This window comes from Rattus norvegicus, chromosome 16 (assembly GCF_021556685.1).
Source record: "Rattus norvegicus strain SHRSP/BbbUtx chromosome 16, alternate assembly SHRSP_T2T, whole genome shotgun sequence".
Lineage (NCBI taxonomy): Eukaryota > Metazoa > Chordata > Mammalia > Rodentia > Muridae > Rattus > Rattus norvegicus.
The window spans coordinates 75,798,729-75,823,386 of NC_141549.1; the positions used below are offsets into that span (position 1 = coordinate 75,798,729).

Sequence of the window (24,658 nt, forward strand, 5' to 3'; positions counted from 1 at the left end):
ATGGCTATTCTTGGTTGTCAACTTGACTCTATCTGGAATTGACTAAAACCCCAAACTGGCTAGGCATACCTGTGGGAATTTTTGTTTAATTAAACAGTTGGAAGCTGGAAGATCTGCTTCTAATCTGGATCTGTTTGGTGAGAAGGTACACCTCTGACTTTGGCCACATCTTCTGCTGGCAGCAAATATTAAGGACCTGGAAGAAGGCAGGCTTCTTATTTTACCTGCTTGCCCTCCCTCTTATTGGCAAGACCGTACCTTCACTGGCCTTGCAGCCTACTTCTTCAGGATTCTGGCAGAGACTAAAGACCAACCTCGTCTACTGGATTCTTGGACCTTCTACTGGTAGACGGCCATCACTGGGCTAGCTGGACCACAGCCTGTAAGCCTATACCCCCTACCACTTTTCCCTCCTGGCTTTCTGTACTTCAGTTTTAAACCTACTGGGTTTACGTGGTATAGCCTGTCTAGGCATAGTGTAGGACAACCCACTGGGGCACAGTGACGAAGGAAGCTGATTCTCTTGCTGGTAGCAGCTATTAAATGCTAAGCACTCCTCAGTTGGGCTCTTTTTTCTTGCGCGCTCTCTCTCTCTCTCTCTCTCTCTCTCTCTCTCTCTCTCTCCCCCCCCCCTCTTTCGAGCTTTGTTTCCTTCGACTCTCCCTCCTTCCCTCCCTTTCCCCCTCCTCTCTTTTTCTTTCCTTCCTTCTATTTGTAGGGAGGATAGTTTATTTTTCCAGACTTGACAAAACTGTTTATTCTTTTCTCTTCCCTGTTCAATTTCAATCCCTAGCCTTGTGGAGCCTTACATTATTCCACTCACAGAATTTGTAAAATTCCATATCCCTTCTCCTTTCTCTCCCTCTCTAAACCTATGAGACCATGACAAATGAATTTTGAAAGAAAGCAGTTGCCAATGAGTTCAGAAGCGGCCCTCCTGAGGAGTGAGTTGGGTATCATGTGAGGCTGAAGAGGACAGAGCACTGTTCCCCAGCAGAGGCTTTGGAGGGCTTTTCTTAGAAAGATCACTAAGCCCATGGGCTCAGGAGAGCCAGGAAAAGTCTCTCCATAGAATGCGCACCCAGACTGTTTCAGATGCTCTTTAATGCAACATAAGAAAACTGGAGAGCAGAGTCAAAGGATCTCTGCTCAGGAGAAGCTGCAGTGGGGCTTGTGACTGGAACCAATATTATTCTTACTCACTGCTCCAAAGTCACAGAGACATAGACGATTCTGGATATAGCAGTGAGGGAAATCTGGGGCCCAGTGTTTTGGGTATCAGGATGCATTATCTAGGGATTGGGTATTGGGATGCATTGTCTAGGAAACATTCCTGAACTCTGGCTCTCAAGCATTTAATTTATAGGAGTACCCACTTTTTTTTAATATTATTGAGCACTTTGAAAAGGTTTTGCATACACATTTCTCTGTCCACCGATATTTACCATATTAGAAATGAGAACTGAGAACTTCAAAGCTTGTGCTTTACTAATTCTCTTTATATGACAATAATACATTAATTACATGTAAAATGGTCATGACAAATGACAGCTTCGATGGTGAGGAGTAAGCACAGCTTTAGGACTCTGTTACTTCAGTGTTAACAGAGGACCCCAGGTAGCCTCATTTCTTCTGCATCCAGTCTGGTAAGTTGGATTGTTTTGAGTAAAGAAAATTCAGCCTGACACTAACAATATAATAGTAAAGAGAGACCCGTATAGTAGTTTTGAAGATATTTTTGGATTTTCCTCTTTCCTGCCATTATACCTGAAACTTGGTGTTAGAATTACAAAAGTAAGCCGCTGACTGCCCATGGGGGTATACATGTGGAACCCCAGCCCTGAGGATGTGGAGGCAGAAAGGCCGGGGTGAGCTACATAGTAAAAACCTACCTCAGCACAAAATAGAATACAAATAAGTTGCCTGCTGGTTGTGGGCTTGTCCGATGAGAGTTACAAAACGTTTGAGATTGTCAACTTTAAAAAGGGAGAAGGGATTTTTATTCACAGTGTTGGTGTTTTTAGACCGTGCTCAGTTGGCCTTTGTGTTTGGGTCTCTGGCCAGGCTGCAAGTGCATCATGATAGGGGTTTGTGATGAAGAAACTCAGTGTCTCCATGACTGAAGAGGGGAAAAGAAGGAGGAGGAAGAGGAGGAATAGGAGGGAAAGGAGGAAGAGGAGGAGGAAGAAAAAGGAAGGAAGGAAGGAAATAAAGAAATGAAAGGAGTGTGAACCCACAGTCCCAATTAGGGATGCACCCCAGTAACCTTACTTCCCTTACTCCCTAAGAGGTTCCTCTCAGTACCCCACAGACTGAGAACAAAGGCTTTGAGGGCAGCCTCTGGGAGACATTCCAATCTCTACTCTGGCTACTCTTAGTTGGTCTCTCATGATTATTCTTCTGCTTCCAGGCAGTGAATACTGAGAAGGCAGAGAGCACGAGAAAGCCACAGCAGCTGCCATCAGGATCTTAGCCCCAGGACATCCAGTGCATAGCCTATAGGAAAGAGGGCAGTGATATCATTCATCAGATAGCAGTGGATGTCAAGCAAATAGGAACCAACACATTCTAAGGCCCTGCTTCAAACCTGTCCCCTCAGGTCCATTGCAAGCTGTCAGGATCTGGTTTGGCCAGGAGGGGTCCCTGGATTTTCACAGCCTCTGTCTTTTGCTCTCAAACGACCCTTCTGCTTCTTTTAAGAGAGACTGTTTCCTAAGACAGGAGTAAGCCTATTTGACTGTGGTCGCTGAAACTGATACTTGAGCATGCATTCGAGGTTCATGAGGACCTCTCAGTGTGCTGGAGCCTCTTGGAAGAGTTTACAACCCTGGGAAGGAGGGGAGATGCTGTAAACACAATACTGGCTTCAGGTGTCAGGAGGACCAAGGCTTGTTGTGCCTCAGGCTCACTCTGGTTATCGGTAAAGCAGGCTGGCTTCCTGTCTAAGATTCTAAATATCCGCACTCTGCATTATGCTTTTGCTTCCAGGGGAAGTAATATTTACCCCAGCTCTTCCCGTGCTGGGGGAACTATTTAAAACCTGTCTCCACAGGTCTGGAGCAAGGCTCAGCAGCTAAGGGGCTTGCTGCCAAGCCTGACTACCTGAATTACATATCCACAGAACCACCTGAGCTGTATATCCATGGAGCCCACAAGGTGGAAAAGGAGGACTGACCTCCACTAGCAGTTCTCTGACCCCTCTGCATGACAGATACAAACATAATACCGCAAAACCCAATAACTGGTCTTCAGTAGCTTTCATAGGCATGGCATGGCGCTCCCCTAAGCAAAACCCAAGCATCTGAGGGAAGAAAACCCATCCTTTGTGAAGAAGCCCTGGGGTTTTCCTCTGCAGTAAGGAGATACAGGGCAAACTTGTGTTTCTTCCAGATGGCTCAGGCCCCAGGGATGCATTTTTGGTCTCTGCCTCTGTCAAGTTCTGTATTTTGCGGTTAATGGCCCAGAAGGGGGTAGCGGATGAGGTACTAGCTCAAGCATGGTGATAAATCCTGCTGATGCATCTTTTCTGGGACGAGTGTGTGGCTGACGTCTTCCAATTCCAGGCATGCCCGCTACCTGTGCCGCACACCCCCCACTGGGAGCTAGCTGCAAGCACAGTTCTGAGGCACCTTAATGAGAAGAGCACAACTGTGGGCAGCCATACTGTGAGCATCTGCGAACTGTGGCGTTTAATTGAGCTGCAGCTAATGTTTACTTTGTGTGGAAAGAGTACAGATTAATGGCTATTTGATTGTCCTTAGATGGTTTCCTGTTATTTTTTTTCTCCTTGTGATGTTTGGGCGGTAGTTACAATTACATAAAGCTGCAAGGGCAGACATATAATCATGCAAGAACCTCAGAAAGCAGCATTTCGGTGTAGATATTCTTACAGCACCCCAGGACTACGTAGCATAACACTTAGAGCCAGGTAAAAACACATTTACTCAATAAAGAACCCTCCCCTTCATGCAGCAAACAATAGTTTTCCAGTAACCTGGTAAATTCTCAAGTGGCATCAACTCTACTTTTCAAAATAGATTATCTTATTCATATTTATTTTTACATTTAATTTTTACTGTGTGTGCATGTGTGTGTGTGTGTGTGTGTGTGTGTGTGTGTGTGTGTGTACTTCATGCAGAGTAGGCAAAGCATTTTAACATTGAGATATGTCTCTAGGCCTGTACATTATTTTAAAAGACAGGAGTCCTGCTAGGTTGCCTAGACAGGCCTCACACTCTTCCTACTTTAACCTCTAGAATGGTACACACAGAGGTATAGCCTCAATGTGGTGCTACCCTGTCAAATATGTTCACCAGAAACAGTCTGACTGAACTAGAACTGTGGAAAACGCAATGCTGTAAAAACTCTTCCGAACCAGACCACAAAGCCTAGGGAGCATTCTGAAAACACAAAAGAAGATCATCTCTAAAATTATTATTATTTTTAAATCAATCTCACCAAGCAAGCTATGATCCTTGCATGCTATAATACCTGTTGACCTGATAAAATCATGTCCATGGAGGCCATAATGGCATGAACCTTATATAAGTAACTAACACTTTCTGATTGGATCTAAGGCCGACTCCATGAGTGGAAACTGTAGCTGGCACTGTTAGTGGGGCCAGGAACCTGTGGCCAGACATGTTAGACATCCTAGGAGAGAACTTACTATTATTCTTCTGCTAAATTTAGGATATAGTATTAAGAGGACTCCTAGTGAATAGTAAATCCCAACAGATTAATGCACCTGTCAACCCTCATCAAAGAAACTTCTTGAAGTAGATGGCAATTGACACAGATGCCCTTAACTGATCAATATACAGAGAATGAAGGGACTATGGAAGTCTGGACCACAAGTAGGACTTACATATCATGGCTCTCCCTCCAAAAGCTCAAGGGTCTTTGAGGGTCGAAGAGGATAAGAGTTGGAGGTGGTGGATAATACCACAGAAATAATGCTGATGTGGAAATTTCTGGTTTCTTTGGAAACTCAGTGATGTCATATGATCTTTGGCTGGGGCAGACAGGTGAAAGAATGTCTTTCTGAAGCAGACACAGGTAAAAGAATGTTTTGCTATCCCATACCCATGAAATAATGTTGAAGCACACAGAGGTGAGAGGACAAGGGATGTTTAGAAAGATTATAAATCACCTTGTCCTTCCTTGTTAGTCTTTGCTGACTGACATTGGTTCGCCTTGCATCGTGTTGCTGATCTTTGCTTGTCATGGCTTTGTAGAGAGTAACTCACCAAAGAACATCTTGTGATAATCCAGCAGCTTCTTGTGGGTTCCACAATCTCTGGCTCATTGGCAGAGCCTCAAGGTTTCTTCTGGATGCAACTGCTGTTGCTGAAATATGAGTGGTGATTGCCTAGTGCAGCTTCTGATTCGTGTTGGTGTTTTGCTAGAGGACTGGTCTGCTGACAACAAAGATTGGAATAGCCCCCAAAGAACTATTTCTAAGCAGGTGCACTTCACCCGTTTCCTATTAACCTTTCTTTTCCATTCCTCTGGTAAGCGATGGGCTAGAAGGGAGGTTAAAGCATTTAAGAACCCTGATTAAAGTAAGTTGTAAAAAACTAAGTCTATACAGTGTTCTTTGATTATAACAGGGCAGTGGCATATATAAACTCACAGCGATTGTGAACAGTATGCACAAGACCTACACAAGCTCAAACAAACAAACAAATAAACAAATCCGTAAATGCTGGAGAGGCACACAATTATTACCTCTAAGTAAGGACCTATTGGCTTGTGATAGCTGATGAGAGAGGAAAAGTCAGTACTCTTTAGTGATGTGATCTCTGGTAGGCTGGCCACATTTCAGGGAGAGCAGAGCATATAGCAACACAGATTGGACTCTATGGAAAACAATGAAGGAAGAAAACAAGCCAAGATTTGTGGGTTAGGGAAATGGGTGTGGAGAAGGTGGACATGGGATTTAGGGGAGGTGGCTGAATATCATCAAACTACACCTACAGAATTCTCAGAGAACTAATAGACATCCATAAAAAAGAAAAAATTCTCAACAAACATGAAAATTAATTATTCAATATTATTTACTTCCCCCTCTATTTTTCCCGAATGTTGTTTCCTATGTTTTTAGGTCTTTGGCAAATATTTTGGGTCTGAGAGCCAAGAGACAGTTGCCTTAACCTGTGGAGTCTTAAATTTGAAGCTGGTGGGGGAGTCTGGTGTCTCTTTAGATTCCTGCTCCTATGAAATTTGTTCATCAGCCTCAATGACTGCATCAACTAAAGATTCCCACATCTAAGGCTCAGGGATCCTTGTGGAAAAGGGGCAGGAAGACTGTCAGAGCCAGAGGATCCAGGAGTTTGCTATGAGGTTTTATTAGAAGCTACGTGATTAAGTCTCGCCAACATGGCCCCCAAATATTAGCGGAACAAAGATGATATTGATGAATATGTCAAGCTGGATGGGAAAAAGCCCATGATGTCTCAGTCCTGTAGAAGAACTACAGGTATCTCAGGCAGAGTTCTCTAGAGCAACAGAACATATAAAATCAATCTGACTGTCTCTCTATCGTCCCTTATTTCATCCCTCTATATTGATAAATTTTATATGAATTATAACACTCACACTTAGTAGTCAAAGCATTCTGACACTGAGAAGGAGAGAAGCAGCTCCTTCTCTAAGAACCACTTCTGGAAAGAACATTGGAAGAGGTACATAGAGATATAAGCAAACCATCTGGTCAGGAATGTGTCCATCCAGCATATCTGCAGAAGGCATCAACATCTTCCTTTTTAAATGTTATGAGCTTCTAGGGTTTGAATTAAGGTTACGTGAGGATTCAATGAATTTGCGACTTGGGTATGGGAACACCCAACGTTGATATTTCTCAAGAAGGGAATTTGGAATGGCAACAATTGTGAGGGGGAACACAGAAATGCCCGCAACCTTCCTCAACTTTTAGAGAATAGTTAGGGTAAATGATGTTTCCCACACCCCAGATGCTTTTATGCAGACAAATGATATTGCTGTGCTTTATATAGCCTTAAGCATGCAGGCCTGAGAGGTAGGCTCCTCTGCTGAAGTTATCATCATAAAAATGAGGCTTGTTGTGCAAATTGCACTCAAGTGTTCTGCTGCCTCGAGTCCCCTGGTTCCTGCTTCAGTTCTTCCAGCATTAATCAGGAGAGGCGGCTTGGCCATCCTCCCACAGCTGTGCCAAGTGTGGGACACTCACAGGATGGAGATACCCCCAGAGAATGCCAGGGGTGTAAGTAACCCAGAAAATCTTATCTAGGATATCCTCCGAGATACCAGGGATACAAATTTGGGACAAAATGAAACTAAGCAGGAAGATTATTTACGTTTACTGCTTGCTATGTATGCTCTGTAGGTCAGGAGTATGCTCATCTAAGCACGATTTTAAGATATTGCAGAAATATATAAAGAAGCCCTGCTATTCCCTCCCTCCCCTGGGTACCCTGAGAGATCAGGAATGGCAGGAGATGCTGAGAGCCTTTTGTAAGGTGCAAGGGGGAGTCTTATCCATAAAAAGCCTCTTCTCTTTGTGATCCTTTCATCTTGGGGTTCAGCAATTGTAAAGATTCCTGCCCTGTTAGGACAAGGGAGAACTATGGGACAGAGAGCTCCTTCAGAATGGAAACAAGAAGTTATTTAGGAGACTTAAGTTTCTGGATCCTCTTGTTCCCAGTGTCCTGGCTCTCTTGATGGTTCAGAAGATGGAGGTCTCTGCTAACCATCTCTCTCTATCTCTACAAGTTGGTAGTTCTGCCTTAACCCAGGGGATTTGGTTAGTTCATACAGAAGGAAATCTTAAGGCATTTCTAAACAGCACCCCGGTTTTAGCCCCAAGGCATATCTTTACCCAGAGTTGATAATATTTCTGAGTGAGGAGTGCATGGAAAATATGAGCCTATTCTCTAAAAGATACTCAGGGACTTAAACAAACACTTCTTCTTATAGAACTACATCTCTATGGGTTACATAGGAGAGGGATAGCTGACATAACAGCTAAGAACTACAGATATTAGTATTAGAGCCCCAAGCATCCAAACCAGGGGGACCGCCATTGTGATTGTGAAAGATGTCGAACAGTATCTCATAACTGTTCTTGTTGAGTGTTTCCTTGACGACAGTAGTCAGATAAGTGCAAACGATATAGGCCAGGTACTTGTTCGTATCCCAAATGTTCTTTTAATAAAAGATAATCTAGTGCCTAATAGCTCATGGCTGGGATAAGCTGGTTAAGAACGTTTAAAACCTGAATAGAAATTCCTGTCTACTCTGGACTTGACATGAAGGGACTATTTCTTGATCTGCTCTCAGAAAGATATTGTTAGAAATGCTAGACTTTGACTATGCTTAACACATGCACATGTGGGTGGGCTGGTCCCTTTTCTGCTGGAACCATACCTTTTGGGTTGACCCAATTTTTTGCATTTATGTGCCATTGAGCCCCTCCCTAATGCCCGACATCCTATTGGATTACGCATGGAAATGTTGAGGCCTCCTCGATGGCTGGGATAACCATTCACATTACGTCTGTCCTTACTACAGTTATGGTGGCTGCTTTTCTTCTGCCTGTACCAGGCCTTATTGTAGACCATCAGCAGGGAACTACAAAACTGGCCTGGGCTCTTAATAAAGTGACTAATCTTATAGCTCAGATGTTAGGAGAATTTAAATAAGACACCGAGAGAAGTTAAAACAACTTTATTATAAAATTGGGTGTCACTAGATTATCTTTTATTAAAAGAACATTTGGGATACAAACAACTACCTGGCCTATATTGTTTGAACTTAACTGACTACTGTCGTCAAGAAAATACTCAACAAGAACAGTTATGAGATACTGTTCAACATCTTTCACAATCACAATGGCAGTCCCCCTGGTTTGGATGCTTGGGGCTCTAATAGTAATAGCTGTAGTTCTTAGCTGCTTCTCTGTTCTTCCTACCTGGGTCAAGCATTCCGTGGCCAGATGCATTACTCCTATACACAATTATGTGCTTTGGGGGATATTGAAAAATTAACAGGGAGATACGTTGGGTTTGAATTAAGCTTATACAAAGCCATGATGAATTTGTGACACAGGCATGGTAACAACCAATGTTGACAATTGTCATGAAGGAAATTCGGAATGCCAACAGCTGTGAGAGAAGGAACACAGAAATGCTAGCACCTTCCTCAACTTCTAGAGACCTGTTAGAGCAGGTGACGTTCCCATACCACAGATGGCTTTCTAGATAACATTGCTGTGCTTTCTATAACCTTGAATATCCTGGTCTGTGAGGAAGATGTCTCAAAGGAGCTGTAATAATCAAAATGAGCCTTGAGGTGCAAGTTGTACTCAACTGCTCCAGTCTTGAGTCCCTTGGCTTACCCCTTCAGTTTTCTCTTGGCATTAATCAGGAGACAAGTTGGTCAAGCTCTCATTAGCAATGGCCTCCATTCATAAATGTGGTGGCCCAAAATGTGCTACCCTCCTCCCGTCATTCAGCACCTTTTCTAGGTATTTGCTGCTGTCAAACAGCATAAACAGCAGATTTAGGATGAGGCCACGATGTCCCCACTTATCATATCTCGGAGGACACTCAAACAAAATGCAAACACAATGCAGCAATAAAGGCAGGAAAATGGGAGGAGCAAAGCCCGTTGCTCTAAGCATACCATTTATCTTTTGTTCTAGGTAATTGTTTTCTTAGAGGGACCTGGAAGAAACGGGCTGAAGAAGACACATGTGATTGAAATTAGCTGCTATCTTCTGGATGCCGCTGGATTGCACACGAGATAATGAATTAAATGAAGTAGAAAGCATGGCCTGAACTGGAAATGTGCTTTCTGCCTAATGTAATTAATCTCTATTGAAACAGCTAAGCCATTTAATTTGTGTTGCATGAATAATGAAATGAAAGGGGCTCGTGCGAATTAACTTCTTAACCGGCAGAGAAGATGCAACTGCCACGCGGGACGGATGGGGATTTCCCCATGAACTTCTTAGATCTCTGGCCATTACAGTGCCTTCTACTGTTGGCTTACTTCTTCAGTTTTCTAGTCCATGACTTTGGAAAGTCACTTTCACGAGGACGTTTAGGACTTTTCAAGGCTCTGTGCACAGCCCAGAAAGCTGCTAGCCACAGCACCCTTCCCTGCAGATGCCTTCCTCTCACTAGTCAGAAATGACGGAGTAGAGGATTTTCCATTCATATTTATTTACTGGAGCAATGTCTTCGAGACTACCACGCTCCTTAGTGCTGCTGTGACAAACTGGTCTCAGAAGAAGGTGTGCCAGGAAACCCAAGCCTCCTTATTAGCCATAGAAAAACATCAAAATACACCTTTTATATTTCTTTAGCATCTAACAAAGCTCCACTAACATTTATAACTGTGGTTTTTGCCATGGAAAAAGGTTTCTGATGAATGCCAAAAGAGCTTGTTTGCTGGGACCCTGAGCAAGCAGTTCCCCGCAAACTACCCTCTCCCTCACCTACTTTCATACTCCAGGTTCCTCTCTTGCCACACCCCAAGTCCAAATAGTTAGACAGAGAGGTAGGAGGATGAGGAGTTGAGTAATATTTCTAAAAGACAGTCAAGGGTCCTCTGGGACAGCCCAGTTCTAAACTCATATTTCGAAAGTTCCTAAAAGGGTTGGTTGTCTGTTGAGAAGACACTGAGTTTGAAAAATGAGTGTAACCTACATAGGCACGTGCCCTTTTATATAACCTTCCTTGTCTCTATCATCTATCTCTGGTCTCATCTTTTCCTCCTGCCATCGCCAGAACAAATGTTCTCACTGCTGAGTCAGTGAACAGGGTTAGTGAAATAGACTCTGAAGATGGGAGACACGGAGGATGGACTCAAAAAGAAAACAGGGAAGAGGGCAGATTGGACGTTTCTATGCACGAGCACATTAGAGCTCAGTAGTCCAAGTCCTTGAGTAATGAAAGCCAAATAGTAAAGACAGCTTGGAACCGTGCGGCCTGCCATCTTTATAATAAGGACCTTTATAATAACTCCTCTGCCCTCCTGGCCTAACAATACTTTCAGTATGTTGGCCATTAGAAATAGCAAAGCAGAGTGGCCATTTTAGTATCGCAAAGGTTGAGAAAACTCTTTTTTCATTTTCTTAGGGTGTCGTCATCTTCATCACTAACGGTTTCAGAGATAAGAAGTCACATTCTTCAGCCTCAGAATATACATCCTAGGAGATTGCAGTGCACTTTTTTCTTTTCTTTTCTTTCTTTTTAATAAGAAAGTATTGTAAGGAATCATGCTGCCTGTCCTGTCAGGTCCACTTCCTCATTAAGTCATCTGATACTCCCTAGCTAGCTTCTGAACAGAACCAAACAGAAATATTTTTAGCCAATCTAAGGTTCTCCTTAATCAAAAGTGAGGCGCCAACTGATACTCAGATTGATTAATAGGGAAGAAGAGCTTAGAGAGAAATGAAAAGATCTCTTGAATTTTAGTACCTGTCTGGTATTTGGCTAAGGATTGCTGGGTCTTGGGAACATGTTCCTCATCAGAAAATAGTTTAGGATTTTGAACATATTGGAACAAACTTTGTTCATCATTAAGCATAGGGTTGGTTGGAGAGATTTTGTACAAGATATCACAGTCTCTGGGCATTTTCCACTGCCTGTCTCTCTGTCTGTCTCTGTCTCTGTCTGTCTGTCTGTCTGTCTGTCTATGTGTCTGTGTCTCTTTGTCTCTCTCTGTCTTGGTTTCTGTTTCCCTGTCATTGTCTGTCTGTCTGTCTCTCTTTGTCTCTGTTTCTGTCTCCCTGTCTCTGTCTATCTGTGTCTCTGTTTGTCTGTCTGTCTGTCTCTCTCTCTGTCTCTATTTCTGTCAGTTTCTCTCTGTATGTTTCTGTCTCATTCTCCCTCTCTGTGTCTCTGTTTCTGTCTCCCTGTCTCTGTCTCTGTGTCTCTCTGTCTCTGCTGCCTCTCTCTGTGTCTGTCTCTATTACAGAAGGATACACTTGGGAAGCTGTGATGGTACTCAGCATGGTGGTTGATTGGTACTCACATAGTCCCTGGCTTGTCCTGTGTGCTTCTTACCAGTGGGCATTTGAGTGAATCTCCCAAGCCAAGTAAGTCTTCAGTCACAGTCAAATCTTGGGATGACTGTAGCCATAGCTGACATCCGGACCCAGATGCCAGGCAACCACCAGCACTTTCTAATTTGATGCACACAAACTGTGAAATTCTACAAGCCTACTAAGTGAAGTTGTTGGATAATTAACAAAAACACAAAAAGTTTTATGTAAGATCCTATAAAATTAATAGGACATAAATTTTTCTTTAAATGAATGAAGCATTACAAGGAATTTTATTTGCTTAGAGAATTAAAAAAATTTGGAACATTACCTTGATTTCATTGTCTTTATTGATTGGTGTATGAGTATGTATATGCATTGGAACATGGGCATGTGGTGGTCAAAGGACAACTTTCAAGCCTTCTTCCTCTCTGTCATGTAGGTCCTTCGCACTGTGATCCTAGGCCAGTGGCATTTCAGAGTTTCCTTCTGGAGAACAGAATCGGAGTTTCCATGTCTTGCATGAATGCATTCATTCACCTACATTTCTGCTTTTGCATTATGAAATCAGATGATAGGTGTCAGATTGAAAAAGCAATAACGCTCTCAAGTTCTCTTGGAAACACAAAGGTGGACCCTAGGTACAAGTCTATCATTTGGCTCAGTTCGGAAGCTTGAGAAAATCCAGGTCTCAGCCGGGTCTGTTGGAAGGCCGCGGGAAAGATGCTACCGAGAAGCTGTCCCTGAAGACCTGACAGAACTGCAGACCCACGCCATGTTGGTTCACTCACGGTATAGCAGGATGCCTCAGCTCTGTTTCGTCCTCTGTGTATGCCTAATGACCAGGACACAGGCCTCCCTCAAGCAACCCCAGGAGGAAGCATGCACAGCAATGTCTCATGATCTCCTCTTCGATGTGACCAACTCTCACTTCTGCAACATGCAATTACAGTGCCTCTCAACCTTCCTGATGCTAAGACTCTGTAATTCAGTTTCTCATGTGGCGCCCCCAACCATAAAATTATCTTTGTCGCTACGTCACTGCTATAATTTTGCTCCTGTTTTGAATAGGAACGTAAATATCTGATGTGAGGGATATTTGACATGTGAGCCACAAGTTCTGCCCTACTGGTTCTACGTTGCAGAGTGCAATGTAGAAGGACATGTATATACACTCTGTGTGCCCAGTGACCCCAAGGGACAGTAGCATCCATTCTCGTTGCCATCCAAGTTTCTGCTGTATAAATGTAAATATTCTTGATTCAGTTACACACACACACACACACACACACACACACACACACACACATACAAGGACCTTTCACATGTTAGACACATACACACACACACTATACACACACACACACACATACAAGGACCTTTCACATGTTAGACACATACACACACACACACACACACACACACACGGACCATTCACATGTTAGATACACACACACAGGGACCTTTCACATGTTAGATACACACACACACACACAGGGACCTTTCACATGTTAGATACACACACAACAGGGACCTTTCATATCTTAGATACACACACACACACACACACACACACACAGGGACCTTTCACATCTTAGATACATACACACACACACAGGGACCTTTCACATCTTAGATACACACACACACACACACACACACACACACACAGGGACCTTTCACATCTTAGATACACACACACAAGGACCTTTCACATGTTAGATATGTACACACACACACACACACACACACACACACACAGAGGAACCTTTCACATGTTAGATGAATGCTCTACCACTGAGCTGCATGCCAGATTCAGCTCAATTTTTACCATTAACTTATTTTTGAAAGTTCATGTATTTAGAAATCTGGGCCCTGAGTTTGTGGCAGGGGCACTGTGGGTGTGTACAGTCTACACACCCTCTCCCTGCACTTACAGGTAGCTTCTCAATGAGTTATTAGCACACTTATTTTAATCCATGTTGTTTAGAAAATGTTCCAAATTCAGGGTAAGCTATAGAGTTTTGTATAGAAGCATTTTATACATATTCCAAACTCTGTAAAAACCTCATATCAGTCTTCAATGGTTTGATTGACATTACAAAACACCCCTTACCCAGAAGTATTTACTTATTTTCAAAGTGCCTTGGAAAAACTAGGATCCTTTATTTGAAACTGTCTATGTGATCAGTCTTACAGTTTCAGTCAGACTCTGTTGACTGCTAACCGTAGCTCATCCAAGTACAAGATAAGAAAAGATCGCTTGGACGTGGAAGGATATGCACCACCCCCCTTACAATTCTGAGCAATTCCACTGAACTCCATGCTGTTAAACAGGACACAGCAATGTCTGTTTCCGTAATACATTGACATGTGAGTGTCAGTGACTTGGATGTAGGCACACATTTTCCGTTGTTTGATACTTAGAAGATGACTTAACTCCTCCAACTCCAGCTGTGTGGCAGGCGAGAGCTACTTTTCAGTGCAGTTTTAAATCTAACGAAGACTTTTAGTAATGTCACTAGTGCACGCCTACTGTCTCGCAGGGGTTAAACGGTAGCCTGGTTGTTATTTATGTAACACAATCCCCGAATATTTTCCTGTATGTTAAGTTCTAGATGGAAAACTATTTGAAATGCACTTCAGGGAATTTTTCTCTGGTGAATTCCGTGCTAGCTTTTATTTAAAAAAAAATAACAGTTATTCTGAGGTGGAATGATGGCCTTTAAATGACTCACGGGGTCTGCCAAGTGAGGTGGAACTCACCTGTGCAAGGGATGGCTGCCTGTGGTCCTCGTGAGAGAGAAAGAAGAAATGCCCTGGCCTCCCACTCTGTGTCTTTGGATCTGGCTTAGAGCCAGACGCAATAACCATGAATTTCTGCTTAGATACAAGTGCAGTGTTTACAAGGTCAGACGCATAGCACAGCACTTTGACATTATGTAACACAACTTTTGTTGTGTTAATGGCCTCATTCTTATGCTGATAACATTTCTGTTGCTGGTGGCAGAGGGATGCCTTTAAATTAATAGAAAGGGCATCTGTAAATTCTAATTTACTACAGCCCGATCAGTCCAATGCATGTGTTGCTCTCAACATAAATTTAACCATGGCTGTTGGATTCCACTGGCTGAGTAGATAATTAGGAAGCAGCCATTGCCTTACTCTGACATGGGATACATATGCATTCTGTTTTTAGCCATACTTATTCTGACAGCTCAAAGAGTAAATTTATGTACAATTTTCCTAGCAGCAAGTGCAGGGATGCTCTGTAGCGGGAACAAAGGACACTGGTGCCTTTCTAGTTTTACTGCTCCCTTCAACCAATGGGAAGTTGCCGTGAAGAAGAGATATAGTTTCATCCAAGGCTATGCAGATCCTGAGAATGAACTTGGTGATGGACCCACAACGTCTTGAGCATTATTTCACATCCATGCAGGGAGAAATGACGTGACATTCTACACGAGAGATCTCTGTGGGTTTGACTTCCTTTTCCATCCACAGTTTCTTTTGATTCAGACACATCAGAAGAGGGTGTCCATTGGATATCATTACTGATGCTTTCTGGGAATTGAACTCAGGACCTCTGGAAGAGCAGCCAGTACTCTTAACTGCTGAGCCATCTCTCCATCCCCAATTTATTTATTTGTTTGTTTGTTTATTTCGATGCCTTCTAGGCCAAGTCCAGATCTCATAGGTAGTTCATCAAGATGAATTATTTCCAGCACCTCTTCTCTTCACCCCAATCCTAAAAGTACCCTGGCTGACTTCATCCATTCCATTCCATTGCATAAGTCCCTCCCTCCTAGACAATATGTGTCACTGGTGAGCATCTAGAGTGACCGATAAAGAAGCTGAGACTGACACACTCCCTGTGGACTCCTAAAAATGAGCCATTCCCCATAAAACTACTCTGTGACTCTTAGGCCTTTCCCATGAAGCCTCTTCAAGTTTTTTTCCAACAAGCTTCCTGTTCCACCATGACCATTAAGTTCTTGGTTTTTAAAAATTGAAGAAGAGGAGGAAGAGCAGCAGAAGGAGGAAGAGGAGCAGGAGGAGGAGGAAGAGGAAGAGGAGCAGGAGGAAGAGGAAGAGGAGCAGGAGGAAGAGGAAGAGGAGCAAGAGGAGGAAGAGGAGGGGAGGAGGAGGAAGAGGAAGACAGCAGAAGGAGGAAGAGGAGGGGGAGGAGGAGGAAGAGGAGGAGGAAGAGGAGGAGGAGGAGGAGAAAGAGGAAGAGCAGCAGGAAGAGGAAGAGGAGCAGGAGGAGGAAGATTTAGGTCTTTGAGAACCAGCTCAAGCCCCAAGTCAGAAGGACTGAATTCAACATGTTCACCCCAGGTGATGATTAGGCAGATCAAAATGTATGACCCATACTCTTGCTGTGGACCGGCCACCTGCCTCATGTGTCATTTCACCATTTGTCACATGGTAAGTGGACAGCATATTTTATGCATTGTGCTGTTGGTTTATAAGTGCGGTGACACTAATTTCTCACTTTCCTCTTTGTCCTGCTGTGACCAGCACTTACCGACTAGACCAGTGTTCAGCGTGTTAATTGACACCACAGCGAGACAGGGAGTCCCGCACATTCTTCCCAGATAAATATTTTTTTCTCAGAAGAGCAGAAAGAAACAGGAAGTTGCCAGACCTGACTACAAGTTCATAAGAACCCATAAAAGACTATTGCGTCCCTGTCTTCCTCAGATGTGTCCCCTTCTCTTCTAATCTACTCATGGCTTACTACAAATCTGTGTTCTTGTATTCCCCGGCCTCAGCATAGTTGTCAGCCTTGGCTGTGGATATTTGAGGTTTAGAGAAGGGTATGTGGCTCTGGGCTAAGTCTATCAGTGAGGAGCCATCTACATCCGAGTATCCAGAAAGGTGTGGGATTCAGAACCAGTGAAACGCAAGAGGGCATTGGCTGGGCCTTTGGAATGGAAGCCTTCTACAGAGGAAGGAGAAAGCAGGTAATTGTGGTGGTCATCTTGGACAACTGACCTCACCAGAAGGCTTAGAACTACGGAAGGCAGAGTGGAGGTGAAGAGAAACTGAGTCCCAAATGGCCTTCATGGATGACAAGACATTCCTGGGGAAGTTGTTGGCTTTTGTGGCAGTTACATGGTATTGATTACTTGTGTCACTTCCGTCTGTCTACTCTGTTACATGTGACCAAGCATCCTGAGCATCACAGGCAATGACCATGTGGCTCTTCTCTACTGCCATGGCTTCAAGGCCTACTATGGTATGCCATATAATTAGACAATTAATGGATAATTTTGAGTGAATTAATAAGTTTGACCTGTATCCTCTCATTTTCCTAATTGATTAAATAAGACACACTCAGAAAATAGAGTGATATGAAATAGTACATATGATGTCATTCCTGTGCTACCATTTGGGGATACAGAGGCTTTTTAATAGGGAAGATGAAAGCCAGAATTGCTGGCACCATGAAACAATCCAGGAAGAGTTGGGGGTCCATTCTCAAAAATGTTACCCTGGAGTGAGACCAAAGCATCTCACAGTAACTACAGCACAAGGCACGCTGTGCGCGGTCAGCGATGGTCAGTCTCAGGGCTTCCCTCCTTTTCCTATACCACAGTTGATGTCAGCATTGGAGAATATCAAGTGCTCACCCCGACTCCCGACACCAAGTCTCAAGTTCCTCGTAAGGTCATTGGATGGGACAATCCAATATGAACATTTGCCTGTTTGATGTGCACAGCGCTTTTTTTTTTTTTTTTCAGAGCTGAGGCCCCGAGCCCAGGGCCTTGCACTTTCTAGGCAAGCGCTCTACCACTGAGCTAAATCCTCAACCCCATGCACAGCACTTTTTTCCTTCCTTTAAACTTTAGCTGGAGCTGGTTTGCAGTTCCGCGAGTGCCACGTGACCATGCCAGCAGCCGACTCTCCAAGAGGGTGTGCAGCCGACTCTTGAGGGTTGCGTCTCTTGACAAGGGGCCTGCTCTCATGAGAACCATCAGCACATCTGTTCATATTCACCCTGAACTCACTGGGACAGATTTAGTTCACCAACTCCCCTGCCCTCATGCTGTCTGCCCCAGATTTCCCTTCAGCAGTTCCTTTAAGAAGCAGAGAATTTGTCCTGGTCAAGCTCTTTCCTGCCAGGTAAGTTTCTCTCAACCCGTGACTGAGCACCCCAGGCTCACCTGCAGGTGCTCCTCAGATGCAGAGGTGAAGGTAAAGACCTTAACAGCCTCAGCTTTGCACCCTGCCCTGCAGCAGGCTTGGATCAAGTGAAGTGCTGCTAGCCTGGATAGTGCCCCTCATGCCTTCCTGGGAGCAGATCCACTGTTTAGAAGCAGGTCCTTGTCTCCACATGAATCTCTGTGTATAATGTATATAATGCCATGTAGTAATCAGGAACATTAGTGGGCATTCCATTCCAGTGGGTGATAACCAGGACCTGATCCTTTCCTTTGCATTGAGAGCCAACTTAGAACTGGGCTTCTAATCTGTGTGATAGCAAGAGCAAGGGACAAAGATAGGCAAGGGATGGAAGAAAGGAACCATTGGCAGAAGGGAGGAAGAGAGGGAAGGAAAGAGAAAAAGAAAGGAGGGGGGAAGGCAGGAAGCTTGTAGGGCATCTGGAACCTTCCTCTTTGGCCTGTTACATTCCCTTTCAACTGTAATTTCAGTATCTTTTAGCCCAGGCTTACTACCAGGCTACCTCCCTGGGCTCAGGCTGGGGCATAGACTGTTATCACTGCAGCTAAAGGCAAACTAATCTCTATTTTGCAGGACTGTGCTGCAAGGGAGAGTCTTAGCCTTCTTGAACACCTTCTGATCTGTAGCTTTCCCCTCCAGTCCTCATCAACTCGTCCTGCTTCCTAGATATCTACTTTGGAGCTGTCTTCTCTGTCCTCAGGTGCTTCACTGAGAGTCCCAGTGTAGTGTTTCCCAGGGTGTCCTCCATCTTGGCCTATGTCATTGTGTGAATGCCCTAGGAGCTCTGCATGCACAGGCTATGGTTTTCATGAGATCTGCTGCCAATCTTTATTGTAGTTTTATGTAGAGATTAAGTCTTCAAGCCAGAACTTGGCCAGTGTGCTGGATAATTTTATGTCAACTTGACACACATTAGAGTGATCTGAGAGGTAGGAGCCTCAGATGAGAAAATGTCTCCAGGAGATCCAGCTGTAAGGCATTTTCTGAATTAATGATCAGTGAGGTAGGACCCAGCCCATTGTGGGTGATGCCATTCCTGGACTGGTAGTCCTGGGGTCTATAAGAAAGTACGCTGAACAAGCCTTGATGAGCAAGGCAGTAAGTAGCACCCATGGCCTCTGTATTAGTTTCTGCCTCTAGGTTCCTGCCCTGCTAGAATTCCTGCCCTGACTTCCTTCAGTGGTGGTCTATGATGTGAAAGTGTAAGTTGCATAAATCCTTTCCTTCCACCTTGCTTTCTTGCTACCTTCCCACCTTAGTTGTGGTGTTTCATTGCAACAGTAGAAACCATGACTAAGACAGCTGGAACCCTGTCTCACAGATCATTAAATCTGCCCTTTCTTCTTTCAGAAATGGGCTAGATCTTTGTTGTCCACCCCTAAACAGAACCTATCCATACAGGCTATTGAGAAGAGCCTAAACCAGGAAATTGTCTCATTGACCACCAGGGCCTGCATTAAACTCTAGCTGGATCTCTTTTATCTAGTTGGTTTCACTCTCCAGGCTCTGACTCTCCCTGACAGGAAGGAAACCTGGATCCTGGAGGTTGCTGGAGAGCTGGGAGCCAAGCCTGCCCTGGCATGGTCTCATGTGTCCACTTCTTATAAGTTGACCTGTCAGCCTATACCCCTGTTTAATTCAGTCCTTAGATACTATCCTCAAAGGGAAAAGGAATCAAAAAGGAAGAAGTCAGAGAAAAAACATTAAGTCAATGTGATGGTTTGTAAATGCTTGACCCAGTGAATGACACTATTAGAAGGTGTGGCTCTATTGGAGTGGGTGTGGCTTTGTTGGAGTAGGTGTGTCACTGTGGGTATAGGCTTTACTGTCCTCACCCTAGCTGCCTAAAAGACAATCTTCTCCTAGTGGCCTTCAGATGAAGATGTAGAACTCTCAGCTCCTCCTGCACTGTGCCTGCTTGCATGCTGCCATGCTCCTGCCTTGATGATACTGGTCTGAACCTCTGAACCTGCAAGATAGGTCCTTATAAGAGTTGCCTTGGTCATGGTGTCTGTTCTCAGCAGTAAAACTCTAAGACTATCAATCAAAAGTAGATGCACCTGGCAAGTAAATTCAGTAAGCGCCGTCCAATTAAGAAAAATGAGAATCTACAAATAGAACAATTAAAATATAGACCTATGCAGAGAGCATTTACAAACATGTATACATGTAATCACATAGTTTTACATTTAGACGTATTTTTGAATATTCATAATCTCTGTATTAATCTGTTTCTAATGAAATCTTTGGAAAAATTAAACATCCATACATGTACATATAGGTAGCAATAATGGAACTTAGGGTTAGTTTAAGAAAATATGAAGTTGGAAAGGGAATAGGAGATATGTTAGAAAATGATGACCAAGACACACACACACACACACACACACACACACACACACACACACACACACTATCTATATCTATATATATCTATACACCCAGACATATATATACATATATATATACATATGTATATCATCTGATGCATGGGAAGAAATTAGAGAACAACATTATAAAAGATATTTCAACTGCATATAAAAGGCATGTTGTGTCCTAGCTTCATTCCTGCTGCTGTGACAAAGTACCCCAACCAAAAGCATCTTAGGGAGAAAGAGCTCTACATTAGTTTACACTTCCAGTCTACAGGCCATCATTGTGGGAAAAGTTGGAGCAGGAACTTCAGAACAGCTCATCCTATCACATCTACAGTCAAGAGCAGAGAAAGGGCCGGAGAGATGGTTCAGTGGTTAAGAGCACTGACTGCTTTTCCAAAGGTCCTGAGTTCAATTCCCAGCAACCACAGGGTGGCTCACAACCATCTGTAATGGGATCTGATGCCCTCTTCTGATGGATCTGAGGATGGCTACAGTGTACCCATATAAATAAAACAAATAAATCTTTAAAAGAAAAGAGCAGAGAAAAACAAATATGTGCTCACCTACCTCACTTGGTTGTGTGCAGCATGATTTCTCCACTCTTATACAGTTCAGTACCCCTGCATAGGGAATGGTACTGCCCACAGTGAACTGGGCCCTCTGCCATCAATTTAATTAAGATAAGGGACCAACGTAGTGCAGTCTGTCACTGAGACTCTCTTCTTGGGTGATTATAGGTTGGGCCAGAGTGATAATTAAAACCAGTCGTCACAGGCTGAGTTGTAGCCTGGAACATGCTGGGTTCTAACCCTGGCACTGCAGAAGTAAACAAACACACAAGGAAGCTGACCAACAAACAAACGTGATGAGGGAATCATTTCTAGGGGAGATGGCAGTGGGCTTTTGAGAAGTCATTTTGAATGTTTAAGAGTAGACAGTTGTAGTGCTCCTTAAGATGACTCCAAAGGACTCCAAATGAGAGGAAGGTACTCATCAAATTATTCAGTGGGAGAAAGATGTATCCCGGAATGACATACTCTGTCAAGTCAGACTTATCCAAGAGCACCCAAGTAATTAAATACTAGAAGACATGTGGGCATCTGTTATTGGTAGATTAAACAAAGCATTCATTGAGGGAGTTTAGATTTCATTCTAGTTTTTTTTTCTTTTATAAATTAGTATACTAGAAGTAAAGGACTCCACCATTAAAATTAGAAACCAGTCATTAGACATTAGCAAACACCACATCGTCCAATGCTAAGCCTCATGTTTCCCAATCGGGCCCAGAGAAAAATTCCTTTCATAGCTTTGAGGGATTTCAGTCACAAAAATCTGAATCAAACCACACTACGTTGAAAGGCAAAGCAAAGTTATCAGGTTTTGCGCAGCCTGCCAGGCTTCTGTGTACTCGGTGACGACTACGCTGGTGAAGAAACTTCCAGAACTTCCAGAGGATAGTGTGGCGGTGGCAATGACCCCAAAGCCCCCACAAGCATTCAGAGGCGCACAGGGACGTGCAAGCGTAAGGCTGAACCACTTGTGAGGCCTCAGGGTCGAATCTGCCACACGTTTGGCTCATTACGGGGTTCTAATTCTTCTTGACGCAAATACTTGTCTTTTAATTTAAACTTTGGTAATTTCTCTTAAGTAAAATGCCTTCGTTTTAAAATCTAAAAAAATGAATGCTTTTTATGTGTTTCTAAAAATGGGAGCAAAAGCCCAATCCGGGTGAGAAGAAAGAGCGGAGGGACGGGATTTGGAATGGAACGCTAACGTCAGTTAGGCAGGTTAGCTCAACACTCTTGTGAGCTCTTTTCTCTAACGGTTCGGGCAGCCAAGTGTTCCTGGACCTTGAGCAGCTTGGTCTTCATGTGGGTCCTGAATAGCTAGAACCGGGGTATCCCAAAAAGCTGTTGCCTGTCTGTGGGATAGGTTCTTCTAGCTGCGCTGTCTTGTCTGGTCTCAGTGGGAGAGGAAGTGATTTGCAGAAACTTGAAGTGTCAGGGTTGGGGCGATACCTGGGGCGGGGCACCTGCTCAAAGGAGAAGGGGAGAGGAGTGAGAGAGAGATTGTGGGAGGAGGTGACCAGGACAGGAGCAGTGATCAGGATGTAAAGTGAATAAGTGAAACATAAAATTAAATTTTAAAAGTCCATTGTGGAGAAATGAGAAAGCTGCCGCTCCCCAGCCACAGAGCTTGGCAGGAATCTCCAGTCCTGCTGCCCCAGGAGCAGCTGGGGACCTGTGCTGTCCTGGACAATTGGGGTAGGAAAGCCAGGCAGTCACGTGAGTGGTGTTACAGGGTTTGAGAATAGCTGGGAGATGCAGAACCGGTGCTGGAGACCAACAGTGAGCAGAGGGAGCTGTGCAGAGAACCTTAGGTCCTGGGTGGTGGCATCTGAGTCCTGATTGACAGTTTCTGCATTTCAGACCTCACCGGTTCAGATTGACATCTGTGTGTAACCCTGGCCTTTTAAAGCGTTTTGGTGGTGGTGGCAGCAGCGGAGGTGGTTTTTTGTTTTGTGTGTTTGGTTGTTTGTATTTCATGGTGTCCTATTTGTACATGAACTGCAGAAACAGCAGCAGACACTGCTCTAGGATTTATGGTCGTTATATCATCGTCACCATCGAAACGAAACCTCCAAATCTGACACAACAGTTACATATTTAGAAATCAAGGAGAACGCATGATTTTGAACCCCTTTATCTTCTTTTGAGCTATAAACACCCTCTCTAAAGCATAATTAAAAAATGACTGACACTATCTTTAGCCCTTTGGGTGATGGAAGGGATATAATTCACTCAGAAAAAAATAGTATTCTCATGAATTATAAAACTAAAGTGGCAATTTGCAAAAAAAATTAAAAATTAAACAAATTATTTCCCTTTCCAATTTAAAAAAACAGTATAGGTTCTTTTGTTGTTGATGTTGTTGTAGTTGTTGTTGTTGTCTTGGAGACAGGGTTTCTCTACATAACAGTCCTGGCCTGGAACTAGGATGGCTTTGAACTCACAGAAACCCACTTACTTCTGCCTCTCAAGTGCTGGGATTAAAGGCATGTGCCACCATACCTGGCCTCAGTATGGGTTCTTTAGGTAGACATAGTAGCAAAAGAGGTTTATTCATTTCATATATATACACATATATATGTGTGTATATATATATATATATATATATATATATATAAATTTTTGGAAATTTGATCTTAATTAATCAGGTAGCCAGATATTCCAGTTGACCTGCAAAATGCAGGTTACTTGAAGTCACAGCTCCCTCATTGAAGTCTTTTTAACCAACAACTGTAAGCAGCTATGTATCTGTTTCTAGTGGGCAGACACCACTCAGCACTTCCCTTTGAAGTATTTGAACTCCACTTCCTGGTACACAGGCTAAACACACTTGTTCCTAGCCAAGGCCTCCACTAGCACGGCTGTATGTATCCTGTGGACCACACTGTTTTAACCAGCCTGCTTTCTCCTTCTTGGTGGTATTCTCTGTCTCTCTCTGTCTCTCTGTCTCTCTGTCTCTCTGTCTCTCTCTGTCTCTGTCTGTCTGTCTGTCTGTCTGTCTCTCTCTCTCTCTCTCGTTGGTTCTAGATAGTAAATCAAAGGCCCTCTACATGCTCACCCGATGAGCCACACAGCCTTGCCAACACCTCCTGTGTGTTCCGGTCACAGTTTTGCCTCCTGTGTGCTGTCCCAGGGTTTCTCAAGCATGGTCTGAAGATTTTTAGAATACTTACTCTTCCACAAATACCCGAGAGGGAAAACCTATTTTTATAATTGAACCAAGACCATATTTGCTTTCTCTGTGTTCACAGCGCTAATGCCTGTTGTAAATCAAGGCAGTGAACCCAAACCATACCACAGATTTCCACTCTCCTGTAGCAAAACCATTGCTGTGTCTGCACTGAGTGAAATTTTGGATAGAATAGGAGAGATTATCAATTTTAAAGAGTTTTTGCACTAAGCATGCTTCGTTTTATTATTATGTGTGAGAAAATAGAAAGTACACAAGAGGTCCTTCAGCTGCTCTCTAGGAAGTGTGAGGTGTGTTGAGA

General features: G+C 43.6%; 1 protein-coding gene and 1 long non-coding RNA gene across 1 annotated transcript in view; both read left to right on the forward strand.

The window, feature by feature from the left end:
* Nucleotides 1–9,879, forward strand: part of LOC108348419 (uncharacterized) — a 68,069-nt gene extending 58,190 nt beyond the window's left edge. The window contains exon 5 of the long non-coding RNA XR_015640507.1: nt 9,683–9,879. This is a non-coding gene — a long non-coding RNA (uncharacterized LOC108348419). The remainder of the gene's footprint in view (nt 1–9,682) is intronic.
* The window catches only part of Erich1 (glutamate-rich 1), a gene marked incomplete at its 5' end in the record, with an annotated part of 52,793,804 nt that overhangs the window by 44,928,169 nt on the left and 7,840,977 nt on the right, over nt 1–24,658 (forward strand).